We start from the raw sequence: 27,937 nt of genomic DNA on the forward strand, positions 1-27,937 counted from the left end.
TTTTCATCATTAATTTCTAATCTATAATACAAAGAGGGTGCATTTGATTGGCTCCCCCTAGAAAATGTGCCCATAGCCTACCTGCCAGAAAGCCTGGGTTGGGGACTATCTGGCATCTTTTGCTTCTCTAGTAGGATATGCCTCCCGTCAAGATTTGTAAGAAGTGAAATTCTCTACAGAAAAAGGTCAGATGCTGGGCAGCCAAAAAAGTGATGAATGTCTATAACGGTATATACCCTTTGGCTGCTTAAAATCAACACAAACTTCCTTCTACACTTATACTTCTAAAAGAGAAAATTGCTTCCTTGTAGCATAATAAAATTATTTCATATAAAACTGAGGATGTATCCACTGCCTTCTAAAAGGGAAACAGCCCAAATCTTATCAGTTATTGCATCAGCTCTGGCCACACTCTCTGGGTGATAGCCAATCCTCCCATGTTTTACCATGACCTTGACCAGAGATTCTTTCAACTATAGATTGCATTGTGACGTTAACCACTTTATATAAAATAATGAGGATGATGGAACAAAAAGAGGAGGAAAACTGAAGTGTCTAAGTTATAAGTATATTTGTGACACAGAGAGAAAGTCTTTTTATAATTCACAGAGGCAGTCTCACAGAGACAATCCTTCACTCCTGTTCTTTGTTCTCTTTCATCCAGCTCTGTCTTACACGTGCGTGAGAACAATCACTGTTTTCTTGACAAGACTTTCTCAATTTATCACAACATTTTGTAGGTTTCCTTTTTCCGTGGCTATCATCTTGGATCAAGATGTTGGCATTCTTCAATAGCCCCTGAACGTTTTCTCTTTTCCTCCCTTTCTCCTTACTAAGTTCTTCCCATAAAAGATAATTATCTTTAGAAACGCACATCTGATCATGTTGCTCCCCTGCTTCCAGTGACTTGTAATCATTCTTTGGAGAAAGTCCACGGTTCTCAGCATGGTCTAGAAGGTTTTCCCCATATGACCTCTGCCCTTCCTCACTCTCCTTTCCTCTCTCTCTCTCTGTGTGTTACGTTCCTCTCTCAGTTTCTCAAAAACCCCGCTCTCTTTCCAGTCTCAGAGCCTTGCAATGATATTCCTTTTCCTTGGGATATTCTTGTCAATGCCTTCTCATCCTTCACTTCCTCAGGTTTCAGCTAAATTTCAAATCTTCAAGTTTCCATCAAACATTTGCCCCCCTAATCCAGACAAGCAAGGCCCCATCTCGACTACTCTTCATACCACTGATTGTCACAAATATTATTTCTATTATCATTTGCCAAATACCTGTCTTGACTCACAAAACCTAAGGTCCACAAGGAAATGGACAGTGTCACCTATGCACTGCTGTGTCTCAGTGCCTAGGACACTTACAACCTTGCACATGGCAGGTGCTCACCAAGTAACTGCTGAACAAATGGAGAAGTGAGATGGTCCTGCCTTGGTGGGTTTTAGGCTAGGCTTTCTATGTGCCTGCTTCCAGGGTTCTCTCTTCTCATGATCAAACTCCTCAATTATTTAATCCTCTGATTTCTCAGGTAATTAGTTTTTGCTGGCAAGGTATTCACAGAAGAATTCTGTTTGTATTAAGGTTTGAAGCTTTGTCACAGAGACGTGGGACAGCTTTACAACAGACCAATGTCATTTATTTCCCTCTCTAAACTTTGGCAAGAATAGTTCTCTGCTAATTCAAGTGACCAAGAATTTATGCAATTTCCTCTGAAGAAAATTATCCTTTTGAGAACATGAAGAAAAATTTTATTCTTTTCACCTAAACCTCATCGTTTTACCAGGCTGCAGTTCTTTTTGCACCTGACTTTCCTTTTTCTTACAGAACCGATTCTATCTGCTTTGTATAAACCTCTCGTATATGAAAATTTGCCTTTCAAATGCACGATGTCTTAGGATGTGTATATCGAACAACCAGAAATAACTCAGTGACATATTCTTGCTTATTTCATACATATTTCCAACTTATGACTCATTGGTTTAAAGAGGACAAATGTGAACTAACAGCAAAACAGAGGACTTGATGTACTTGTGCCTGGGAGGAAGCTGAATCACTGTGCTGCTGGCGGAGCATCTCGGTCAGGGGTGCCTGTCTCCTGGGCTTGAATGATCCCCACTGTTCCCCGTCCTGGCCCCACTCACAAACTCACATGCAGCACACAAGCACACGTCCAAGCACCACTCCCGTCTTACTTTAGGAGCCCCGTGGAACTATTTTAGGCTGCAAGGCGTGGTGTAATAAAGAAGGTGACTGTCTTGGAGGCCGTCACTTGATATATGAACATGTCAGAAGGACTCAAAATGCTAGCAGTGGCATTTTTCTCCTCAGTTTTCAGAGTTTTATTTTCCTCTCTCCTTCCACCATCTGTTTTTCTGACTGTAGCAAATGTCATTTCCCGTGGAGTTTAATAGGATATGAAATGGGATTGTTTTACAGTGAATTTTGATGTACTTTTGTGATTTTCCTGAGAAAAGCCTTCCTTCCTCCTTCCTTCCTTCTTTATTCCTTTCTTCTTTCTCTTCCTCTTCTTTTTAACCTTCTCTCCCTCCTTATTTCTTTCCATTTTACTCAGAAAGATTGAGCTAGTTTTGACATCACATTAATCGTGCCAACTTAAAAACAACTCCTATAGGCTTGCTTCTAGATCTTGCACTGATATCGGTGATAAGACAAAGTTCTGAAATATGTGCATTTTTATTTATTTATTTTTATAACAAACACAAATTCCCAGTGTGGCATTAAACTGTTGAACCACCAATTCCCATTGAAGTGACAAGCTAAGGATTTTAACTTCTGTTGGTGTTGATGTGTGTAAAGGGAGTGACAATGAATGCAAAGTAGAGGACGCAATGAAAGGGGAAAGTGCTGGAAGCAATAACAAGAGGACACACTTAAATATCACTTCCTATGTGACAGGCAGTGTTTAACCCGTACATATATGAATTTATTTAAATGTCATCATAACTACGTGCTGGAGGTATTATTGCTTTCTCCCTTTTACATATGAGAAAAATGAGGCATAGAGAGGTTAAGAGCCCACAGCCACGAAAGGGCAGAGGTAAAGGGTCCACACACGAAAGGATTCTACTATGCTATTTTCTCTCAACCTAGACTCAAGTAGAAATCTGTAGCATGAGGAAGGAGAGAGTCTTTCGTGAAGCACTAGAATGAGTTTTTACTCTCTTCCCTTGAGGAAAAAAAACCCAAAGGGTTTTAGAAAGCCCATCTCACCATAGCAAGGGAGAACTTCGGAAGGAAAGAGTATGGGCTGCTGGAGAAGGTGGCTGGACAGCATAATGGAGAGTGGTGGGGAGAAGCAAAGAGAGAATCGGGCTGTTTGGAGAATGAGGGTCAATCAGAGGGTCTGTGTTGATGGTGGACTCTGCTATGGATGAGAGATGCCATGACATCTGTGTCGGAAAAATTCCACTGCCTCAACTCTGTCCTCTCCACGACCAACTCAATGAAGAGTTACACTCTCTCAGGGAGAATGAGGGTTAAGAAGGGAAGAGAGGACTCCACCTGCTGCAAATGGCTCAAGTTTGTGGAGCTGCTGGGAAGAGAGTCATCCTGGGAAGATAACAGTTTAGATGTAACAACCTGTGCTTCTCAGGGAAGGATGAGATAGAAGGATTCATATTTTGGAGCAACTACTATGCTTTTCTTTTTAAAAACTTCTCTCATTATGGGAGACATTCTCCTCCAACAGGGGCTTCAGTACTTAGATGGAGCTGAATGATGGAGTCAATTTCTTGGACTTCGGGTCCTGCTGCTCTCCAATGCTCCTCTTTTCTTTATTCAGGGAGTCTGCTTTTGCTCCCAGACTCCACATTAGACCACCTTCTTCAAAAAGGAAATAGATTTTACAACCACTTCAGGAGTAGCAATTTTGGGACTCCTCATTTACTGTGAGTTTAAGACTTTCATCAGGAAGACTCAGAAATTGACAACTATACTTCCTGGATTGTCTTCAGAATAAATTTGTTGGGCTCTATGTGACTTTGGTTAGGACTGTACCCTTGCATGTCTTTTGGCACAGAAGTGTATTGACTTGTCAACTGTGTGGGTTCCATGCAGGCAAAACCTCGTTGGTACCTGGAGTATCAGGGAGAGGAAAAGGAAGATATCTTTTCTTTTCTTGGCTTTAGGATCCAATATGAAAGAAAGATTCAGAAAAAATATTTGTTATATGTTTAGACAATATTCCGGTTTCATTTTGCTGAACTGGAAGATAATGTGCCCATAAAATTGGAGACACATTACCCTATGGAACAAGACTAGAGAGAAAAGCTTCACAAACATGCAAGGGCTGCACTCCCAAATAGAATGGAGCAGGTGAAAAAATAGCAATCCAGTAAACAAGCAGACAAACAAAAAACTAAAAATACCTGATGGACTGAATGTGTCCTACATGGATGTGGTATATTAATCATATTTCTTTGATCCAAACTAGATTAATCAAAATAAGGCAGTTCATTGTCTTTTCATTTTGGAAAGGATGCTGGGGGTAACTCACATAATCAAAAGAAAAGTTTCAGGCATTAGGACCTTACTGGTTGGGGCTAAACTCAGTACAGGTAAATTTCTCCTCTCCACTCCTCTTCCCTCCCCACCCATTCTGTTCTCCTCCTTCCCCTTCTCTCCTCCCATCTCCTGCCTCATGCACACACACACATTTGTTTGAATTCATATGCTCTCCCCAAGTTCAGGAACTATTGGGCTATTGTGAAGCCCAGATTCATATTCTCCCAGATTACCAAATTTGGTGGAAAGAGAACTTCCTAAATTTGTATATCAATCGTAGGTAAGGTATCTGATTAATTTGCTTAGGTGACATGTCCACTCTTGGACTAAGCAAAAAGGAATTCAAGTTAGGTTGAGGATGTATTACAACAGTAACAGACAGTGATTACAACAAGTTTCTGGTTTACTAAAAGATGCAATAGTAGACATGGAAAAAATTCGCACTTATGACTTGAAAGTGCTTATTTTATCAAATTTTATAAAATTTATACAATTGTTCATTTTATGAAAAGTGAACTATGTTTGTGGAAGACCTACTGAGATGCTGAATCCATCTTCCACAAGATGTAAGTTTTCTTTGGACCCCCAGAGTTCAGAGGATTCAAGCTTTTATCATGAATATGAACTCAATAGAGCACTTAAGCTATATATTTAATCATTTTGTATTTGAAACAATGTGCAAATTTGATTGGCTTTACTTTCCATCTCTTTTCTAGCCAGTGTAACTAAGAGCTGTTACCGTGTCCACTTTAAAAATTGTTCTATTGGATTATTGATCTCTATCAATGTAGAAACAAAGTAGAAATCATGGCCTTCTTAAAAGAAAAGACAGCTTTAATAAAAGTATATAAACTGTGACACCGGCCCAGCAGGATTTTTTGAAGTGTGTTATTTTAGCTCTCCCAGTGGTGCAGAGATTAAAGGCAGGTGTGAAGTACCATTCGCTACGGGGTGTTGGACTCCAGGTAGTGGGACAGATGCAGAGAATCCTGCTCACGGATCACTGCAGGTGGGAGGGCAGTGATGGAGCAAAAGCTAATAGATGCATGATGCAGCGGCCTGGAGGACGGTAGCACAGGACTCACACAAGGTTTGGCCATGTTATTTGTGCCGGTATTTGAGTTTCATAAAGCATATAAACACTTTGAACAATTGTCTCAGAAGTTTCAATTGTTATATTGCAGCTTATTTATTTACATAGGTTATAGACAATTCTATGTTACATATGTACACAGTCATCCTCAACCACGCACTACTGCATAACTTTTGAAGAGAACTTAAAGTTGCCTAGTCCTTAGCCTGATTCAATCATACATAAGACATTTCATTGTATATAGTTCCCTTTTCTGGCCCTTAGAATAAGCCTTTGCCAGAGACCAGTGTTTCCCTGACAAAAGGGAACAGTTGTCTAGGTCTTCGTTTTTTCAAAATGTAGTCTGTACCTCCAGTAGCAAGCTCACAGCAGAATCTCAGGCTCTACCTCAGGCCTACTGAATTGGAATTGACATTTTAACAAGATCCACTAGAGATCTGAAGTGTCCCTAGGATTTGGATATGCAAGTAATAATGGTGAAGGCCATTCCAGAAGGAAGTCTCAGAGGCAGCAGGGCACGTGGCATTTAAAGGTCCCTGATTGATCTGGATGTGGCTGAGATGTCTAAACTGGAGAATAAGGTGAACTAAGCGGTGTTTAAGGAAGAGCAATGTGACTCCACTCTGCAGGTAGACAGTGAGAGGGAAAGTGGAAGCACTGAGAACAATCAGGGAAACTAATTTTCCTACCTTCACCCGACTCTGAAGCAAGAGGATATGGCACTGATATGGGCTTTTGGCAATGGAGATGGCAAGGGAGGGACTGTGTGAGGCATCCTGAATTAGTTTAAGTGAACCATTTGAGTGACTGGTTGGGATGAGTTCACATTATCCTAGGAAGATAAAACTCATAAGTATTCTTTGACTTAGGAGGTAGGGAGGAAGAATACAGAGCATGTAAGTGCAGTGGGGAACTATGGAGAATGTGTAAGCTAAGTCTAGTTGTTTCTCAGGTTTGTACCCCACTCAGTTAAATATGCAATATCTCTTGGGCCTGGCACTGTCGTGGTAGTTAAAAAATTTATTTAAAAGAATGAGGGTGGGGAGGGCATCTATGTAGCTTCCAAGAAGTTGACTTTACCCAAATATGTTTACATGATTTGCATAAGAGGAGTTTAGACTTTTGCTCAGTTGTTGCAAAAGACAACTTAGATATCTATTTTCTGAATATTAGCCAGAAACATTTAATGACCGTTGACTAAATGATAGTGCAAATTTTTAATGTTCTAAAAATTAATGTCCTGAAATGCTTCAGGGCTTTTAGCTTCAAATACAAAATCAGTTTTGAGAAAATTCATATTTGACAATTACTGTTTTTTTCCATGAAAGCCAACAAAAACATACTTCAAATTCATTTTATGATTACAGTGAATCCAAGAAATTGAAAGTGTTGGATAGTGATAGCACATGCATCTTTTACATTTTCTTAATATAAAATATGAAGTAAAGCACTTGTTGCCTTGTACCATTTAGGTCAAGGAGTTCAAAGAGTAAAGCTATGGAAATTAGGACATCCCTGACAGAACGCTCTGAGTCCTAAACTAGTAGCGTTTTACTTAGAATGACGTTTTTCACACTCGTTGTTCAATCATGTTCTTGCATTTTGCAACGGACATGGCAAACTCGAATTACAGGAGCAAAACCAAAACCAAAACCAAACAACTCCCCGTTTCATGGCATATCCCACTTTATTGTTCCTTCCCCAGTTGTTTCCATTCACTTGAAATAAGCTTGAGTTCCTGCCTTGCAGGGATAACTGCAAACTGCAGTCAGATGTAGGAGCTGCTTAATCAGGTCTGGGAACCAGGCCTTAATTAGAACGCTTGGAAAAGAAGAGCAAATGAAAATTATTAAGCTTCATTCTCGATTCCTGTTTCTAATTTTAAAGAGGAAATCATGCATTAATCAAGCCCCGTGCTAGCGCTCAGAGGCACGGTTTTGAAATATCCCAAAATAACAAGGGGAAAATTTTTGCTCTGTTTTGATAAAACCACCCCTTGACTACTTGCTATGTATAGTATGATATATTTCAACGTGCAATATGCTAGGTTACAATATACTAAGTTTTGGTTACATTAAAAAATTTTTTCTGGACTCAGCATAGAGCATGATAATCAAGATTAGGCACGTATTCCCAGAAAATAAAGCAGAAATGTGTAGAACCCATTTTCAGAGGTGAATGGAAGGTGCATTAAATGGCTTAAGAGAAGAACTTTTAAACATGACAAAGAACTACACGGGCAGATGATATCTGATGAGCAGAAAATTGCTTTTATAACCTTTTTTTGGTGATAAAAATTGTGAATCAGTAAAGATGCTGTAATTTGTGATGATCAAACTTATATTTAAGAAACAGATAGTGATTGTTTTAGGTGAGAGTAGAAAATTATTTCTGTTCTCTACGAAGCAATGAAGTATGAAGACCACATTCTTAAAAACTTCTTAGCAATTAATTTCCCAATTTCTTATCCTGATCCAGATTATGAAAATAAAGACGCATACGTGGATATACTTCCTATAAATTTATTTCCTTATGACTCTAAAGTAACAATTTAAGTTTGTGCTCTTACTGGCTCCCCTGATATTGGTGACTTCCTTTCAAAGGAGATTATATGGCAGTGAGGATGATGAATCCTGGATGCTTCTTTGTGAAGCAGTATTTACTCCCCACCCAGGAGCTGTCTTTCTGCATCTCTCCCATTATCTCAGTACCCAGAGGCCATAATTTAGAGACTGACTTAGTTTCTGTTGTCTACTTTTAACTTAATTCTGAACATCTTTATGATGAAGATGGTCTAATCTTTAAACAAATTTTTTTAATTAAGCCTCTTGGAGTCTAAAAGCTATGCAAGGACAGAGACTGACTCCATTGTGTGTGTGTGTTTCATTAGTCACTTTAGAGTTTCAAGCACAGTAAGCATGTAGAAAATTTTTGTCAAGTGACTGAAGTTACAGGCAGGGGGATCATTAGGATTCAGGGAGCATGCCTGGGGATTCAGAGAGATGATTTTTTAAGAAGATGGTAAAATAGTAAGAAAATTAGAAACGTATAACTCTTCTGGAAGATTTTCGTAGGCAGGGTTTCAAACAGTTTCATTAAGTAGGTAAACTCATATTCTCTCCCTAAATTTAAAAGGAAGTGGGAATCTGCTTTAACTCCCCTCCTTAAGACTAGGTCACTGTGCTAACAGGTTGGTTTGTTTCCTAGCATTTCGTTTCAGGCACCTTTTCCTTTCCGACATTTTTCTGAGTTTCTTGCACTCTGGCATAAAAGATCCCAGGATTTTCTACCAGCCAATTCTGGCCTTTCATCTTCGCTAACCACCACCATCAGAAAAACTAAAGAACCTACACAAGATGAACAAAACAAAAAAAACTCCAAACAAGTTTCCTCCCTTATCTCCTTGGGAGCCAATGACCAAGAGCTTGTTTTAGCAAAGACTGTTTTCCAGAGCCTTAACTAGGCTTTGGTGCATTTATCATCACCAGCTTCCTTTTTGTCATGCTTTCGTTTCTTGAGCTTACTTCTAATGAATTCTGCTCCAGGAAGGTCAGAACACAAAGCGACAGGACTCAGAACACCGTATCACAGCCAAGATAGCCAAGTTTGGGTCCCCTGGTAGAGAGTTAGTTGTTTAATGAATAACAAATTATAAACAGACCCTGAGGTTAAAGGATAAGAGCGCCATCTTGGCCTCCTCCTTGTTAAGTAGACACACTTCCACAGATGTTGGGCCATTACATCAGCAGGGCCCACTGAGGTTAATTCAAACGATCCTGTTGTGCTTTCCACCCGGCTAACTTACCCAGACTGCAGATCTAAACAGGGCCAAACTTTACCTTGAGGTTTTCTATTTTAGTATTGTTTAAAAAGTAAGAAACCCCCATATGGAAAATTGGGTATATTTTTATCATAGTGCAGTAAGTGCTAGGGGTGTGTGGTTATCAAGGTTAGCATGCGTGGGATGACAGAGAAGACCACAGTTAGACTGCAGAGCAGAGGTGTGAAAAGATGTTAACAAGAATAAGGTTATAAAAACACATGCCTCTTACCAAGCAAAACAGTACTTATGTTTCTTAAAAGAACTGAAGAGTCCTGATAAGTGGTGATGAGGTTGGTGTCATCCTTGATTCAAATTGATCTTTTTCTGAAAAATAGGTCTGACAGTGCATGTTAGACAAGTATTTTTGGCTTCTGGGCCATTTGAATTCAACAAAACATTTTATTATGCTCCTATTACGTGCCGGGCATTTTCCTTAAAGCCAGGGATACAAAAACGAATAAAGTGTGTCTTTTTGCCCTTGGGGCAATTTAGAGACTGAGAAGAATAATGGAGTTATAAACAAATACTATATAACATTCTGGTTTTGGAGCTTTGATATAAATAATTATAAATAGTATCTAATGGGCATAGAGCATTTGTACTGTTAAGGGTTAGTGGGGTTTGGGGATGAAAGAGAAAGATTAGGAGAGGAGAGATTTCAAATGACTTGAAATAGCATGTTGCTGGGCATTCATAGTTATGCTTCATAGACACCGGGCAAGGGGAACAGGAAGTAATCTGATGAGTTTACCGGAGTGGTTCTTAAACTGTGGTCTCTGGACAAGCAGCATCAGCATCACTGAGAACTTGTTAGAAGGGCAAATCCTATGCCCCACCCCAGACCTACGGAATCAGAAACTCTGGTTGGGGTGGGGGTAGGGGGACCCAGCAGCCAGATTGTGATGCATGCTATAGAGAACTGCTAGCTTTAGATCATGGGCTTTCAAACTTGACATCACATCAGAATTACCTGGGAGTTTAAAAATACGATGCCTGAGTCCCATCCCAGAGGATATGATTTAATTGGTCTGAGGAAATTGAAACTTTGAGGGACTGAATAACCTCCCTAAGGTCACATAGCTAATAGGTAGGAATTAATGCCAAGGTCAGGCAGAAACCAAGGCCCATGTTTGTCCCTTTTGTTGCATAGACCTGTCAAGCTGTGTGAGGGCATAGGTTGGACAGCCTTTCTCATGGGCTCCTGGGCTCGTTGTAAAAGGCTTCTTATTGTTTATTTCGGTTCCCTCAAAGAAAGAGTCCTTGAACAATAGTGACACTTGTGGATATGACTGCGTGTCGAGAACAAGATACAACTATACCTTAGCTATGTTTGTTTTATGTTACTTTTGTCTCTTTGTTTTATGTTTTTATTTGGAAGAAGATTAGCCCCTGAGCTAACATCTGCTGCTAATCCTCCCCTTTTTGCTGAGGAAGACTGCCCCTGGGCTAACATCCATGGCCATCTTCCTCTACTTTATACAAGGGACGCCTACCACAGCATGGCTTGGCAAGTGGTGCCATGTCTGCACCCAGGATCTGAACTGGTGAACCCCGGGCTGCGAAGCGGAATGTGTGAACTTAGCTGTACCACTGGGCTGGCCCCGTGTTTTATGTTACTTTTTAAAGCTACATTTGTTTGTAAATCCACGAACCTTCTAGACTTACTACAATATACCCTTATTTTCAGCAAATCCAATATATGGAAATTCCGTATACAACTAAAAAACAGAATCATCTTCAAACAGGAGAATATTTTCACTTTACTAAAGGATTCAGGGCAGGGATTCAAGGTACTGAAGCACAGTGTTTCCCCGGATGTATATGTGTACTACTGGTGGCCCTTGAGACTTTTAGTGGCATGCAAATAAATACTTATATAATTAATAGTTATGTATGAGTTAATGGCTTTTTCTAAGCAATTATACTGTCTGATCTTTCTGCTAGGTGCTTTGCATGGATTCTCTCATTTAATCTGTACAAGCTGCTGAGAGGTATAATACCACTCCATTTATTTTAGAGATGAGGAAACCAACGCCTGGGAAGATCAAATAACTTCCACAAGCTGTGTGGGCTTGGAGGTAGGAAATTTGGGATTTACTTCAGACAGTCAGAAAACAGAGTCCAGCTTTATACTGCTTTGGACTCCCTGTCCCTCTGAATATCTGAGTCTCCAGAGATCCTTTTCAGCAAAGTGGCTACATTTTGTCGATTGCAAAGGGCAGCTAGCTACAGGCCGGGCACCTGGGAACTTGCGATCTAGGAGGTCGCTCAAGAACTCTGTCTTCAGGGGTGTTCTTCATTGAGTCCTGCCTAATTGACCCAGTTGGATACTTTCTTTCAAAGATTTTTGAAATATATTAATCAGAAAATAGATCACTTAAAAACTTGAAGAGACACAGAGAAGCAGAAATCCATCTTACTGCTGCAGAGATTTTTTTAGTTGACCTACTTCTGGGTGTTTTCTTATAAAAATTCTCATCACTCAGGGTAAACTTCCTGTATCTCTGCTCCTTGTCAACTCAAAGAACCTAACTAATATCATCTCAGGAGAACCCAATGAGAGTTATGTCTATAAAGGTGTGGAAAATGAAAAATGTAGCCTGAACCTCTATATGAATCAGAGATGATTTATGAGCCTGGAGACATGACTCTAAGACTCTACCCACCATCTTTGAGTTATTTGTATTGATACCTGAAATAGTGAAAGGGAGGGCATGAGTTCTTGACCCAGCTCTACTACAGGGCTACAAAAGGTCTCTTAGGGCACATTTATTTTTCCCTTCTGCTGAAGCTTTGAGTGACCCTGGCATGCGGCATGTAGTTCTCCACGGTTCATTTGAGAAATTGTGCAATCAACAGGACTGCAGAAGAGCAGAAGAAGTTCATACCTAAGAAAGATTTCTTAGAAACAGATAATTTACAAATATGCTTCTATCATGTAGGAATTTTAGGCTAAATTATGATTCTTCATATACCATGATAGAGGCAGCATTCTGATTTTTTAATTTTTAACTGGCATGTATGTAATTTTATTTTCTATTTGAAATTTTGATTTCAAACCTAGGTAATGGCTCACCTTTTGTGCCTAATGTGTAAAGAGCTGAACCTCTCCTTTGCTCAAAGACCTGCAATCATAATTGTCTTCTTCAAAATGTAGCCACAGGCAAAAACTTTGAATAATACATTCTCATTCAGCAGGCCAAGTCAGGATCTGAGAATATAAAACAGAGTCTCTGTTAGATTATCACAATCTTGCATGAAAGTGTAATATAACTTCAAACTAAGTCCTTTTAAAAGTCAAATGATTTTCTTGGTATGTTACTATTAACCTAACCATCCAAGTCATTAGATTTTTGTTATAATTGCACTTAGAATAATTGGCAGGATGTCTGCAGCTCTTTCCCATCCATGCAATTTGCTTTGACATCACTATGTTAACAGCTGAATGCTTTATGTGAAAATTATATGAATGAATGTAAGTACTGTTTTCAGAATGTATGTCCATAGAGAATACTACCCAAAACAATGTAGCTTAAGCCCACAATTACATAGCATTCCTCTTTGTGAAGATGACATCACAGAGTCCAAAGAAGGTAAAAGAGATTTGAGAAACAGCCTTTTAAAGAGTTCTTAGACTGTGAAAGTTTATTGAAAAGAACGCAAATAGTTTTATTGTTCCATGAATCTCAAGGTAAACCTGACAAGCGTGTTTTGATCAAAATTCAATCAATTACTCTTCTGAATGATTTTAGGTTACTGTTAGATTAGAACTTCCTAGAAGAAGATAGACGTGTTGGTTTATTTTTAATCATGGTTTTGTTTTTTAAGATGGATCTACTGCATGGAAATGGGCTCACTTTGGCATGAGAGGCCTCTGTCCACACCTGTATCCTAGTTAAGCAGACAATCTCCGGGCTGTGCAAGTAGAGACTGATGCTCCCGTTATAATAATTTGCTTTGGCAAGAAATCTCGTTCTGTATTTACTTTTCTTCTTGTTGTGGTTCATTTAAACATCTGTTCTTGTGACATGGGAGTTTTCCAGATGGATGTGTGTTTGTCACTCTGTCAGAAAAATCTAATTTTATAAATAAAGGAAGTAGCATAATGGCCCAAGTGTTCTTTATTTCCCTCTACACCCTGATATTAATGAGAAAAATCCCTTGGAATGAATGCCATCTCTACATTAAAGCTAACCACCATCAGTCCTCCCTTTTTCATAACATGACCTTATTACAATCAGGCCAATTGTTCTCAGACTTTCTCAGCACACAGTCCATTGTTCCTCCTGCTAGGGATAGACTTCTCTTCCTTGCAATACATTTAAAGTCCATTCATTTCAGACCTAACCCAAGACTTCTTTAGTTATTCTATAAAGATCTTTTACTGAGGGCAGTGCATTTATAATAGAAAGAACAAGGACTTTAATGCTAGGTGGTTCCATGTTTGATTTCTGGATCCACTGCTGACTCAGGGAGAGTCATTGGGCAAGTTACTTAATCTTTCTGAATCTCAAGAGTGGTTCTCTACCTTTAAAATTCTTATTTTGCAACCTACTAATCTTGTGGTTTTAGATATTAACTATTGATATGGCAGATGAGAATGAAGCTTGCCTTTATAGTGCCTCATCATCCTCAACACTTTCTGTCTGCCTATGCTGCCTATTTCTGTTATTATAGTTGCATCACAATTTTAGTCAGATCGGGATGAGACTTAAGATATACTGTAGTTGTTTCTCCTTCCAAGAAGGAGTTGTTAAATGTCCTTTTAACTTTTTTATTTAGTTTTATGTGTACTTATTAGTAACTCAAGCCCCAAATATCCATCAAATGTCCAAATGACACGTTTACATTTTTAAAGGATTCTCTCTTGGAGCTTTCTGACCTGCTCAAATTGGGGTGAATTGCCCTCTGCACCCGGTGCACAACTCTTCTCCTCTGATCTCTACCTCTGCTGCCATCATAAATATTTCTTCTGCCTCTTTCCAGGCTTGGTTTGCTGTTTCCTGCACCACATGTCTCTGTTTTCTTTTGATAGAGCTTCTTTTCCATTAATTTTCTAAGCCTGGGTTCATGGAGGTAACTTTGTTCCTACTTAAATGTCTGATGAATTTTGTACTCCACTCTCAGGGTAGTTGATAGTTTTGCAGGGTAAAGAATTTTCCATTGGAAAAAATTTCCCTTCAGGAAATGGATTTAGTGCTAGTCTATGCCAAACAAAGTTGAGATGACAGAAATTCTTTTGTGAAACATAGAAGAAGGTATTCAAAATCATAAAGAGATAAGAATGTTGGAGGAATTTATGTTCATTTTGCCCAAGAGGGACAGAAGACGTTATCTTCATTCAGCTATTAGATATAAATTAGTGAGAAGGGCACAAGAATTTTTGAAAAGCTCTGTAGATGACTTATTCTGGGGATGCAGTTGGGGTGTGCATATTTGACATTATCACTGGAATGGGCTCCTTGATTTTAATGCAGATGTTGAGATTCCACGGGAGTAGAGGCCAAACAATGTTACTTATATGCCAGAAGCAAGATGAATATAGTTACTCTACTATCTGGTCTGGCCTACAGTAATCTTTGATGTTGGTTAAGTGCTCATGGAGTCCTGGGATCAAAATAGTGGTCAGAGCACTGAAATCCCACTTAGTCTCTATTAAAACAATATAAAACTTGAGGTTTTCTGACTAGAAGCATGACTTTCAGCCTTGAGTCATGTCACAGAGCTGAATAAAGGATATAGTCACCACTGAAACAATATCTTGTGTCGATATCACACATACTTATTTAAATCTTCCTTTTAGCCTTCCACAAAAAGATGTGTGTCTATTGGGCAGTGAGGAAAGTGAAATAGCCAGGCTTTTGGAGGGTTATTGGACATAGATTGAGCCTAAGAGCAATTCCTTGGAGCCAAAATGTCACTATGATCTACTAGTTACACGGATGTTAGAGGACAAATGAAATTTTGTTCAAAGACCATTGGGTCCAGTGAGTCCCCAAAGCTATGTTATGATTACTCCCTTAGTTCCTGTGTGGATAATTTGATGAGATGCATCCAGAAAATAGCAGATTGCCCAATCTTTCCTGGAAACATGCTGTTAAGACTGCTATAGTGGGAATGGCAAAGGGGAAGCCTGTGGAACACGCACCCTAATAAAATGATGTCAAAAGCAATGCCACATCACTGGGAGGACTTCCAGAAATGAGAGCCATCATCAAGAACTTAGCCACAGCAACGATGATTTCTAGGATCTCTCCACTAAACTTCAGTTTCTGTAGGAGACAGATGGGTAGATCTTAGGGAATGATAATGAATTATAATATTTATAAGCATCTCATGACTCCATTCAGCTGCTCTTCCATATGGTTCTCTTTAGTGGGGCAAATTAACATACACCTGGAAGTCAGTTTGCTCTGTAGCTATCAATATAGCATTTTTTGGTTTCTATTCCAACAAGTAGAGATCACCAGAAGAAATTTGCTTTCACATGGTAGGGATAAATGTAAACTTTCACCTTTATCTTTGCCAGTCTTCTAACTCTATGTGATAATTTTCATCATCTCATCATCCCTTAGGATATCACACTGGTCGATTTTTAACATCCTATCATCTTTTAGGATATAATGCTTTTATGTTACATCAGTAATGCTACGGGGGCCAAATGGTAGTAATAAAATTAATGTTTTGGCAATACCTACATTTCAAAGAGGATGTAAGATATATCACACAAAATTCAGGGATCTGTTGCTTAAAATTTCTGGGGGTTCAGTGGTCTGGAGCTTGTTGAGAGTCTCCTACACAGTGAAAGTCTACCAGGGGTGCTCTTTATTCTATACTAATAAGGAAGAGATGCAATAGTTTGTGGACTTATTTGGGTTTTGGATTAATATATAACACATGTGGATATGTGGTTCCGACATGTTTATCAAGTGAATGGCTTACAAAACTGTTTACAAATAGTGAGGCCAGAGCAAGAGAAGGCGTTCCATCAGATTTAGGCTGTAGTACAAGCAGTTCCTGCCCTTGCCCTTATGAAGAAACAGATCCAACGGGGCTGTGAAATCTTTGGCAGACAGATACATTGTAAAAAGCACAGACAAGCCCAAATAAGAGAACTACGGTAGAGGCCACTAAGGTTCTACTGCAAAGTGATGTTTTCTTCAGCTAACTGTTCTTAGCTTGTTACTGGTCAAAGGTAGAGACTGCAAGCGCGTAACTGCAATCAATCTGAACTCCTAAAATGAACTGTTCCTACCTTGTTTTCCCAGGATAAAGTCAGATATGCTGAACTGTTAGTTCTCCATCAACAAATTGAAGTGGTAAACACAAAATCCAGAGTTATCCGATTCTGAAAGCACGAGAAAGTCGCATGAGTAAGTGACTGATCTCTAGCATACCTAGTGCTATGGCTCAGCTTCTGACGCCCCAGAGTGGCCTTATGGGGGTGTTCCTATGAATAATCGGCCAAGGCGGAGGGACAATTTGAGTCTGCTTTAAAGATGGTAAATAAATTGCTGGCATCATACGGCAGAGGACTAGTTTACTGTACAGCCTATCTGAGGGGCAGCATTGAAGGGAAAGAAAGAGTCTCCCGGTGAGAAGAACTACGAAGCTACAGCAATTCGTGCGCAGTGACTGATGACTACCTTGACCAGTCTGAGATTTAGAAAGAAGACAGGAGGACTGGTGACAAATTGCTTTAGGGAGGAGAAATATGGATGGGCCTCTTGGAATGGGTCCAAAGGATGAGAACATTGTATGAGAATATGCCCTGGGTGAAAAGTCATCAGAAGGACTCTTCTGTGGAGGAGTCTTTGAATAATCACTTAGGTGAGATTACCCTGTGGATGTCAATCACATCTTTTCTCACGCAATCCAGTGCTTATTTAATAGGCTCGTGAATGAAGTGGTCATAATGACTGAGACTGAGGTCACGCATGGATTTGACAACATGGAATCCCCCTCACTGCAGCTGGTCTGGCTACGACTGTCACTGGGAGACCAGCTTGTCAAAAACAGCAACAGAACTTGAGCCCTTGGTATGTTATCCTATCCTGGAGAGACTAACCTTTCTTTGGCAAATTGATTAACTGTTTTAGGTAGTATTCTAAAATATATTCCTGGAAAAAGGATTTGGAAAAGTACTAAGCTAAGCCAGAATTCAAAGCTTAGGTTTGATTTAATAGGGATGCCATAATTTTATTAATTTTTTCCCTACGAGGTACAGCTTTTGTTTTTTCAAAGTAATTCAAAAATACATCAAGGTGTGGAAAATACAGGTGGTATGAGAATGATTAAAAGAAAAAAAGGTTCTAAATTTACAGATAATACACTAAAACTTGTATTACCCAGGGGCTGGCCCGGTGGCGCAGCAGTGAAGTGAACATGTTCTGCTTCGGTGGCCAGGGGTTCGCTGCTTCGGATCCCGGCTGCGGACATGGCGCCGCTTGGCAAGCCATGCTGTGGCAGGCATCTCACGTATAAAGTGTAGAAAGATGGGCACAGATGTTAGCTCAGGGCCAGTCTTCCTCAGCAAAAAGAGGAGGATTTGCAGCAGATGTTAGCTCAGGGCTAATCTTCCTAAAAAAAAACCCCAAACAAACAAAAAACTTGAATTATCCAGAGGAAAAAAAAGTTAGATTTACTTGAAATCATTTGGCTATTTTTGTTTCATTATATCCAAATTGCTTTTAATTTTGATTAATTTGATGCTATAACTGAACACAAGCCCATTCATTAATGCTATTCTCTTTCTTTAACTTTCTCAGTCAACAATTATGATTTTTAAAAAGTGATGTATAACTTCAAAGCGAATATTTTTTATTACTGAAAATGAGATTTGGGCTAGAAGATTTCCTTGCAAAAAAGTCTTTCTCCCATTTTAAATTGAAGGAAAACTGCTAGATACTTGGCTGTTGGAAACACATGTTGAATGATTTTCCATATCTGCATTTTCAGCTAATAAAGCAAGCGTTCATAGAGATTAAATTTCAAAAATAATTATTGCATAGTAGTTTAAAAATGATTTCTTATTAACATTTGTTAGTAGTGTTGAAATAAAATTTATTTAAATTCAAGGAGATTTACACCAGGAACTTGTTAAAAACCAGTTAATGAGAAAGACATGAGAAATAAATTTAGGAAAAATGTTAATTTTAATATGAATAGAGTCATGATGATTATAATTCTTATATTCCTGAACAATCTTCCTATTATCCTTTTTCTTAGACTTATTCCAGAGCATATAAGGGAAGAGTTAAGTTTTTTTTTGTTTTGTGATGAGGAAGATTGGCCCTGAGCCAATCTTACTCTTTTTGCTAGAGCAAGATTGTCCCTGAGCTAACATCTATGCCAATTTTCCTCTATTTTGTATGTAGGATGCCTCCACAGCATGGATTGATGAGCAGTGTGTAGGTCAGGGCCTGGGATCTGAACCTGTAAACCCCAGGATGCCAACGCAGAGTGTGTGAATTTAACGCCACTGGGTCAGCCCCTTAGGTTTCTTCTTAATGATATAATATGAAAACACTACCTTAGTTACATATTAAAAAAATCCTTATATGTGCTTTAAAAAGCAGTGAAACCACCCAACATTTATGATTTGTTTACTGCACGAATGTCTCCATGTGGAGCTAATATTAAAATAATCATAGTTTCTGCCGTCAAAAAATCCTTTAGGTAATTGAGTAAATGAAGTTTAAATATGTGTAGCTAAATAACATTTAAATAGTTGTTTAAGAGAGTGTAGAAAGGATATCAAAGACAATCTGTATATGGGGCCAGCCCCGTGGCTGAGTGGTTAAGTTCCCGTGCTTTGCTTCGGTGGCCCAAGGTTTCACTGGTTTGGATCCTGGGCGCAGACATGGCACCACTCATCAGACCACGTTGAGGCAGCACCCCACATGCCACAACTAGAAGGATCCACACCTAAAAATATACAACTATCTACTGGGGGCATTTGGGGAGAAAAAACAAACAACCAAAAAAAGATTGGCAAGTTGTTAGCTCAGGTGCCAATCTTAAAAAAAAAAAGACAGTCCGTATATAAGTCAAATTAATTTTTTATACAACAGCTGCTATGGGGATTCAAAGAAGGGACAGCTCACTTGAGACAGAGTTATTCTGGAATGGTGTCACTTTTCAATGGGAAATCTAACCATCTGGTTCTAAATGTGCCTTCCTGGGCTATAAGGGATAAACAGGCAGATAGTTATGGGCTAAGTTTTAAAACTTCTTGACTAAAATAATGCATAGCTTGGAAACTTCATTTTTCAAATATTAGTGTTAACTAGAAATGTAAAATAGGAAGTCAGACATTAAAAGTACTAGGATTTCAGTTGACATCAATTCAGAGAAAGAGGTGAGATCTGAGCTATTTAGAAAGCAAGAGAAGATTTGGATCTATAGGGAGGAAGATCTTTATCTATAGAGCATTTTGGGCACGTGTAACAAAAAAGTTCTGGGGATGGTTACAGTCAAGGGAGCAAACATGTTGGTTGAAGCAGAGGCATCATATAAGGAAGTAGTTGGCAATCTGGCTGAGAACTTGGGATGCTTGTTGAGGTCAAAGATGGAAGACCTTGAATACCCAGAGCAATTTAAGGTATGGGAACAAAGAATTCTTAATCAGATTTGGAAGAAATAGATGACGTGGAAGAAAATTAAAAAGACAAGACAATAAAGAATGACAATTTTTCACAGCTTCCTGACAGATGTACATCACTCTTCATGACACATCTTTCTGTGGAATCTCCATCTCAACTAAACTCACAAGGCCTGTCATTCTAACGTAACCATCCAAAGCCAGTTTTTCGTAAAGGTAAACATAATGTATGACTTGGTAAATTGATAAATGTGCATATTTTGTCTGCTGTAATGATCCATGGATGTATGAAATGCCAAAATCAGAGGATCCTTTAGTTTAAAATGAAAACTCAAAGGCACTCAAGAAACGTAATCAGTTCAGGCATATCTGTCACTTACGCCTTAGTGTGAATGCTTTCTCTATGACCTTTTCCCAAAGAGTAAGATTAGATGGTTATAGAAGAGAAGGCATTGGGCAAAGAGAGGTAGGTACAGCACATTAGTGTCAGCTCAATCTTTTACTAATTCCATGTGGCAAAAGAAATGAGAAGGAATGCTAGTGTATAAAAAAAGACTATTTTTCTGGTCCCAACCATGCCAACTCAATTTTGTCCAGAGCCAGCCAATTACCACTCTCCTTTCACCAAACTGCCTTGTCAGATAGCTCTTCATATTTCAGCAAATACATAATGGGATAATAAATCAGTTGAGTGATTCCAGCATTAAACTAATCAGATACCTGCTCCCTGAAATGGATATCTTGAAGAACTACCAGAAGGATGAAGAGGAGAAGTTTTCATATTATTGCCACCTTTCTCTTTCATTTAGTCATCTTTGTATGGGAAGGGCCACCAATATTCTCTCTCCAGTTCCCTAATGTAAGTCTCTTGAGAGCTCTACTATACATTCTGATTTTAGTCCTGAATTTTACTTAAAGATTTACCTTGCTTTTCAATGGGAAAGCTAGGTATCTTGTCTCGAATGTGCTTTCCTTGGATAGGATAGATAAGCAGGCAGAGGATTATGTCTGAGTTCCGAAAATTCTTGGCTAAAGATAATTGGAACATTCACTTTTGAAATATCAATGTTATCTGGAAACGTAAAATGGGCACTAAGATTTTGAAGTATAAGGATTTCAATTATTATCAATTCAAAAATATAGCTCTTAGTCAAGGTCTTGGATGATTTGTGTAACTATTTAAAAAAATTATACCTTCTTATTTTAGTAGTTCCTGATTGTTAAGAATTTGATTTTGCTCATGTTTGGTCAAGTTGATAAGTTTCTAAGAATTCTTCGACATTCCAGGCTTATTGTTTGTTCGAGGCCTGCCAAGTCACTGACCACATAAGGCTGCTCATGGCAAAGTGTTTGCTTCAATATTTAGTATCATATTCTTAAATGGACCAGAAGGATCAGCTGGAGAACACAAGATACTTGGCATATATTTCAACTAGCACTATAAAAACAAGGATAAAAACTTGACCAGGTATAGGATGATCAGTTATGAGGCCGTCAAACTGATACAGGTGTGATTTGAGTAGGGCCCAAATAAAACCCTTAGTCAGATTTCTGTGGCCACAATAATGCAACATAAAAATATTTATTTAGCTTACAAGCCTGCAGGTCAATGATTTAGCCTTGGCTCAGCTGGCAGTTCTCCTTGCTTTGACTGACTCATTCACATGTCTGGCTATCAGCTGGAGTGATGGAGCCACTGGGCTGCTACATGTCTCTTATCCTCCAGCAGGCTAGCCTGGGCAGATTATCATGGCAAAGGCAGAGGAGTGAGAGGGAGAACAAGAAAATACACATGGCCTCTTTAGGTCAAGGCCCAGACCTAGCACACTATTCACTTCTGTTACATTTTAGTGGCCAGAATAAGTCACAAAGCTAGCCCAGATTCAAGGCATAAGGAAAGAGACTTCACCTCCTGATGGGAGAGGTTGCAAAAAGGTGATGAATTGGACTACCAATGCAATAACTCTGCCACCAAGCCCTGAACTCCAAGAACTAAACACCCTATCCCTGAGCTCCTACATAGTTACAGATCAGTCCAGGTGATTGTGAACTAGAATGATCCAGGCCAGACTGGCCTAAAACATGAGATGCTAATTGTAGGTTATTCTCAGTACAGAGTAGATAAGCAGGTGCGTCTTTTAGATTTATAATGGTGACAGACAATAACCAGAGAGAACCAGGGATTTATGTGTATGCTATCATGAATATGAATATGCTATGTTTGTGTACCAAGCCTCGGTGGTGTCCCTGCTGCTGTCTCTGTGGGCTCACAGAGTGCACCAGCTTTGGGATCATGGCTGCCTCCACCTAGAATTCCAAAGGATACACTGGGCGCTGTACCTTACTTCAGGAGAATTGTGGGCCCGGGACCCCAGCTTTGGTAGAGGGTCCAAGCAGAGAGTTGAGGCAGAACTTTTTGGCCAAGCCAGAGGGACAAGACTGCCCAGAGCCTTGGGTGTTAACCACTGCCTTGCAAAACTGCATGGGCAGGATCCTTGCCCTGGGAGGTCTGGAAGGCAGAGCACTGAGCCAAAGAGGATTGTTCTTGAACCTTAAGGTCTAATAGAACTCGCCCAGTCGGATTTGGACTTTCTCGGTACTGTCTCTTCTTTCTTATTTCCTAATTCTCCCTTTTGGAATGGGATTGTCTGCCCTAGGCCCATCCTATCATTGTGTTTTGGAAGCATATAACTTGTTTAATTTCATGGGTTCACTGCTAGAGAGCAATCTGCCTCAGGGCGAATCATATCTTGAGTCTTACCCATGTCTGATTTAGATGATGTTTAGATCAGAACTTGGACTTAGATTTAAAGTTGATGCTGGAATGAGTTAAGACTTTTGGGGCTATTCAGATGGAATAAATCTATTGTGTATGCAAGAAGGACATGAAATCTGGGGGGCTAGGAGCAGAAGGCTATGCACTGAATGTTTGTGTCCTCCCCAAATTCATATGCTGACCTTAAACCCCAATGTGATGGTGTTTGGAGGTGGGCCTTTGGGTGGTGATTAGGTAAGGAAGGTGGAGCCCTCATGAATAAGATTAGTGCCCTTATAAAAGAGGCGGTAGAGAGTTCTCTTGTCCCTTTTATCATGTGAGGACGCAGCAAAAAGATGGCCATCTATGAACCAAGAAGCTGGCTCTCACTAGACTCTGAATCGGCTGACGACTTGATCTTGGACTTTCCAGCCTCCAGAAATAAGAAAAATAAATTTATGTTGTTTATAAGACACCCAGTCCATGGTATTTTGTTATAGTAGCCCGAATTCAGAAAGAGTTATATTTATTAAAAATCCTAACAATTGAACATAATGAAAATATGTTGATCTTTCAAATGGTCTTGCTCAAAGGGAAAGAGAATTGAAAATTGGACTTTCAGAGAAGAGGATTTTCTGGAGTCTATAGTTATATTAGTTTCACACAGTGCTTTAAGTCAGCACACTGGTCAGAAATGCCTTACGTCTCCCATCATGTTGGTAAAGATGATCAATTACAACAATTTTCAAAAAGTTTTTATTGGGATTGTAATGTCGGTATACTTGAGAGATACATTTTCAAAAAAGGTGTATTAGATACCTTTTACTCACTAAGCAGTGCTAGGCACTGAGCTTATAAAGTCAAACGAAAGGACAGAGAAGGAATGTATCATTGACACAAATAAAAGAAGTGCTGGATATTTCCATGGGATATGCTGTTTTCCACGCCTCTTCACTTCTATTAACATACACTGTCTCCCTGTTAGCATACACCCTCTCTCGGCTATAGTGATTTGGAGGGCATAAGACATTTCTGATCAGTGTGGTGATTATAATGCACTGCTTGAAATAAATATAATTATACATTCCAGAAGATCTTCTTCCCTGAAAGTCCATGTATATTTCTTTCAAGTTCAAGTAAATAACTCTATATAGCAAAAAAGGCAACCTGGAAGTGGAGTCCATCGACCAGCTACTTATTCATCTGATCTTGCTAGCTGCTATCCCTTTCCCTGACTCATCTAATTTCCTACTAGATTTATGTGGTTAAAGGATTAACAACATATCTGAGTGGCTTATTTTAGCCATCCAATTTTTCAGTTCTTCCTTAGCTTGGGTTTTGTTTAATGCTGACTTCATATCAGTTCATTAAGTTATTTGGTGAATTCTAACACTGCAATATTTTTTGAACATAAAAAGCTATTTTCTCCAGCAGATATTTCATTTCTAATATAACATGTAAACAGTCTTTATTTTTGGCTTTTTTAGTAGTGCTATTACAAATTGCAGCTTGTAACTTTGATTCTTTTCTCCAAATAAATCTTTGAAATAAATTGGTGTACTGTTTCTCAAGCTTACACCCTACAACCCTGACATTTGAATCACTGCAAAAATATACAACCATGTACTGGGGGGATTTGGGGACAAGAAGGAAAAAAAAAAAAAGATTGGCAACAGATGTTAGCTCAGGGCCAATCTTTATCAAAAAAAAAAAAACACATTTTTTTTCAGGGCTTCCCATTTAAGTAATATTTTCCCACATGACACTTATCTGAGGAAGGCAAAAGAAGCCAAAGCGTGCCAGGTCAGACCTGCTTGACTTAGGAAATTTCTGCAAATTAGACAGATGATATTCATTATCTCAGAGTATTTTTTCAAGAAGTAGCATACCACAACTGACTATTAACCCTCAGACATATAATCATTCTAGGAATCAAATTGCTTCCAATTTGATGGATTTTATCTTTTCAATGATCAGAATGTTATTGTTTATTCCAGAATCATCTGATGCTGAAGAAATTTTGAAGGGTTATCATTGGACTTTGATGGAATTAGAAGCCCACTGATTTGTTCATAAAACCTCAAGACTAGTTTGAAAACAGTACAGACTTGGTTAATAAAACCACTGAGAAAAGAGCATATGGTTATATTAGTTAGTGGGTTCTAGGAATAGCATTCACTCATTTAACAAGTAGTTGTAATCTCTGTACATGCAGAAACATCTTGAACCTGGCTCATTTTGAGCAGTGTGTTCCCCCTCTTGTAGAATATATCGCATGAAACCATGGGCACAAAACAGAATTGACTTATAATTTTAGGCAGCTAATTCCTTAATATATTTCTGATGTTTGATTTCCAGAAACTGATATGCTGTCTGGATGGAATACGATTACTGATCACCTATATTTTGGTGGTTAACTTATTTTAACAACAAAAAAATGTGATTCTCCCTTTTCTCTTGAGCCATTGCAAGAAAGGTACCATCGCAAGTATAAGGGAAGACCTTTTTCAAACTAATTTTTGTTGTTTATTTGGATATAGTCAGACTGACAAGTGACTTACTTGAGGCTGTAGAATTTGTGCCATTTGAAGAAAACTTTCCTGCATTACTGAAAGAAATCCAGGCTGCTGGCTTCTCCCTAGTCCCATAGCACGCTGAGCATGTCTAGCCCCTTTCTCTTTTTCTGAGGTATTCTAGCTCCAACCTACCTAATTTGATTCAAGTACAAAAATTAAGTGGGTTTACCCATCTGGTTAAGGTTCTGAAATTGTGTGTGGATATATTTGTGTGTGTACTGTGTTATATGTGTAATATAGATACACATATATATGACATCAGTCATTGACTAACTTTTCTGTGATCTTGGCATAAGTTTCAAGCAACAAAATCATACATTCTAGGTAATTCTTGTGGTTTCATGTTTCTGGCATAACCATGGGCTTTTGAAAAGGACAGACCTGTGCTTGAATCCCACCTCCAGCACTTGCAAATTAAATCGCGTTAGGCAGATATGATGGGTAATTTTATGTGTCAACTTATCTGGGTCATGGGATGCCAATATATTTGGTCAAATACTATTCTGGATGTTTCTGTCAGAGTGTTTTTGGATAAGTTAGACATTTAAATCAATAGACTAAGTAAAGCAGATGGCCCTCCGTAGTGTGAGTGGGCCTCATCTAACCAGTTGAAGGCCTGAATAGAATGAATAAGAGAGAATTCCTCTTGCCCCACAGCATTAGAGACGGGACATTGTTTTTTTCCCCGCCTTCAGACTTGCTCTAAACCCCCTGCTCTTTCTGAGTCTTGAACCTCTTGGCCTTTGGACTAGAACTACACCATCGACTGTCTTGGGTCTCCAGCTGGCTGACTACAGATCTTGGGACTTGTCAGCCGCCATAATCATGTGATCCAATTTATCATAATAATCTCTTTTCATATATATATATATTTGTATAGGATATATAGATCCTATTGGTTCTGTTTCTCTGGAGAACTCTAATATAGTAGGTTACTCAATCTTTTGCAACCTTGATTTCATTACATGTGAAATAGGAATAATAATACCTATTTAATAAGATTGTTGTAAGGTTTATGAGATTAGGAGGGCAAAGGTATCTTGCACAAAGTAGGTGTTTATTAAATGGTAACTGCTGTTATTATAATGATTATTTTTCAGAGCACATAACCTTTAGACCCTAATCTTGGAAGACACAGTTTTAGTTAGTCCAATTTTTTCTTATTTCCAACCTTTCCTGCCAGCTGCAGGAAGATAGCCCTTCCTGCAGTTAAGTTCCTTTAATTTCCACCCACTTACTGAGGATGGATTTGGTTGACTGTTATTTGTGGGGACCAACCAGTTTCTTCTGCATCACACAGCTAGCCAGAGAACTGGAGTTTGATCTCAGCACTTCCAAACACCAGCTGCTCTGCTGAGCAAGCTTTTCACCACATTTCACATTCCTATAGTGCATGCTTTCTGAGAAATCTTCAGACAAGAGGAGATCCTTGAGTTAACTTTTGAATGCCATTCTCAGCAAAGGGCTGAGAACACAGCATGTTTAGAGAAGTCAGAGCAGAGGGTGCCTGAGTGTAGGCACAAAGTGGGCATGATACTGGAAAAGGAGCTTTGAAAATGTGCAACTTGAGGTCTCTAAGCTAATACATAGAAATGTTACCCTGGAGTCCTGCAGTTATTGAGGAGGTCATCAGAGTAAGTTAAGCAGGAATGACATGATGAGATTTGTGTCGGAATGTGTAGTGAATGAATTGGAAGGGAATTAAGCTGGAAACTAGTAGGTCAATTAGGAAATATTCCAATAAATGATAAGAAAAGTGAAGAAGTGCTACTTAGGAAGTGTTTGTGACTGTGGAGAGCAGGGAATAGCTTTGAAAGATATTAAGGATGTTAATGTAGGGCAAATGAGTGATTGGGAAGAGTTATTAAATGAGATAATTAATACAGGAGGAGGAGTGGCTTCTGCGACTAAGAGAGTCCCCAGTTGGCCTGAGACCCTGCTTTATCAGGAGAGTTTTGGCAGATAACGTGCACCTTACGAGAACTTAGCCTACTATAAAGATTTCTAGGAGAAATCCGGTTGATGGCTTTCCTAACTTGTGAAGTAGAGGGATACTCTCCGATCTTATGGAATAGGACGTATTTGCCTTTGCAATCTTTTGGTACTCGAATTGCACAGTCTGTGAGTGACTGCTAGGTATAGAGAGTCTTGATGGACTCTAACGCATATTTGGTTCAAATTCATTGTTATACAGCAGGTAAATTTTTTCTGATATTGAAAATGAGAACTTCACTTAAAAATATTATGTTCATCAAATAAGCAGATCATTCCAGTGTGTTGTGGCCTATGTGTACCTGTTCACTTTGCATATTCTGTACATACTCAATAAAAAACAGCGCCATACGCCATGATACACCCAGGAAAGCTAATTATTTTTGTAGGCGTCGAAATGGATACATATTTAGCTTTGTCTTTGCGTGTATTTATGATTAAATGTTATTGAGCATTAAAAAATAAAACCCTTCATGGCTTTTTTCCTAAAATCTAATACAGCATGATATCAAACTTAATACCTTAATTGCAAACTAACAAGAGCTGCTTTTACAATTGCTTCAACGTTTGTAAG

The sequence above is a fragment of the Equus asinus genome, chromosome 11, assembly GCF_041296235.1.
Source record: "Equus asinus isolate D_3611 breed Donkey chromosome 11, EquAss-T2T_v2, whole genome shotgun sequence".
Taxonomy (NCBI): Eukaryota; Metazoa; Chordata; class Mammalia; order Perissodactyla; family Equidae; genus Equus; species Equus asinus.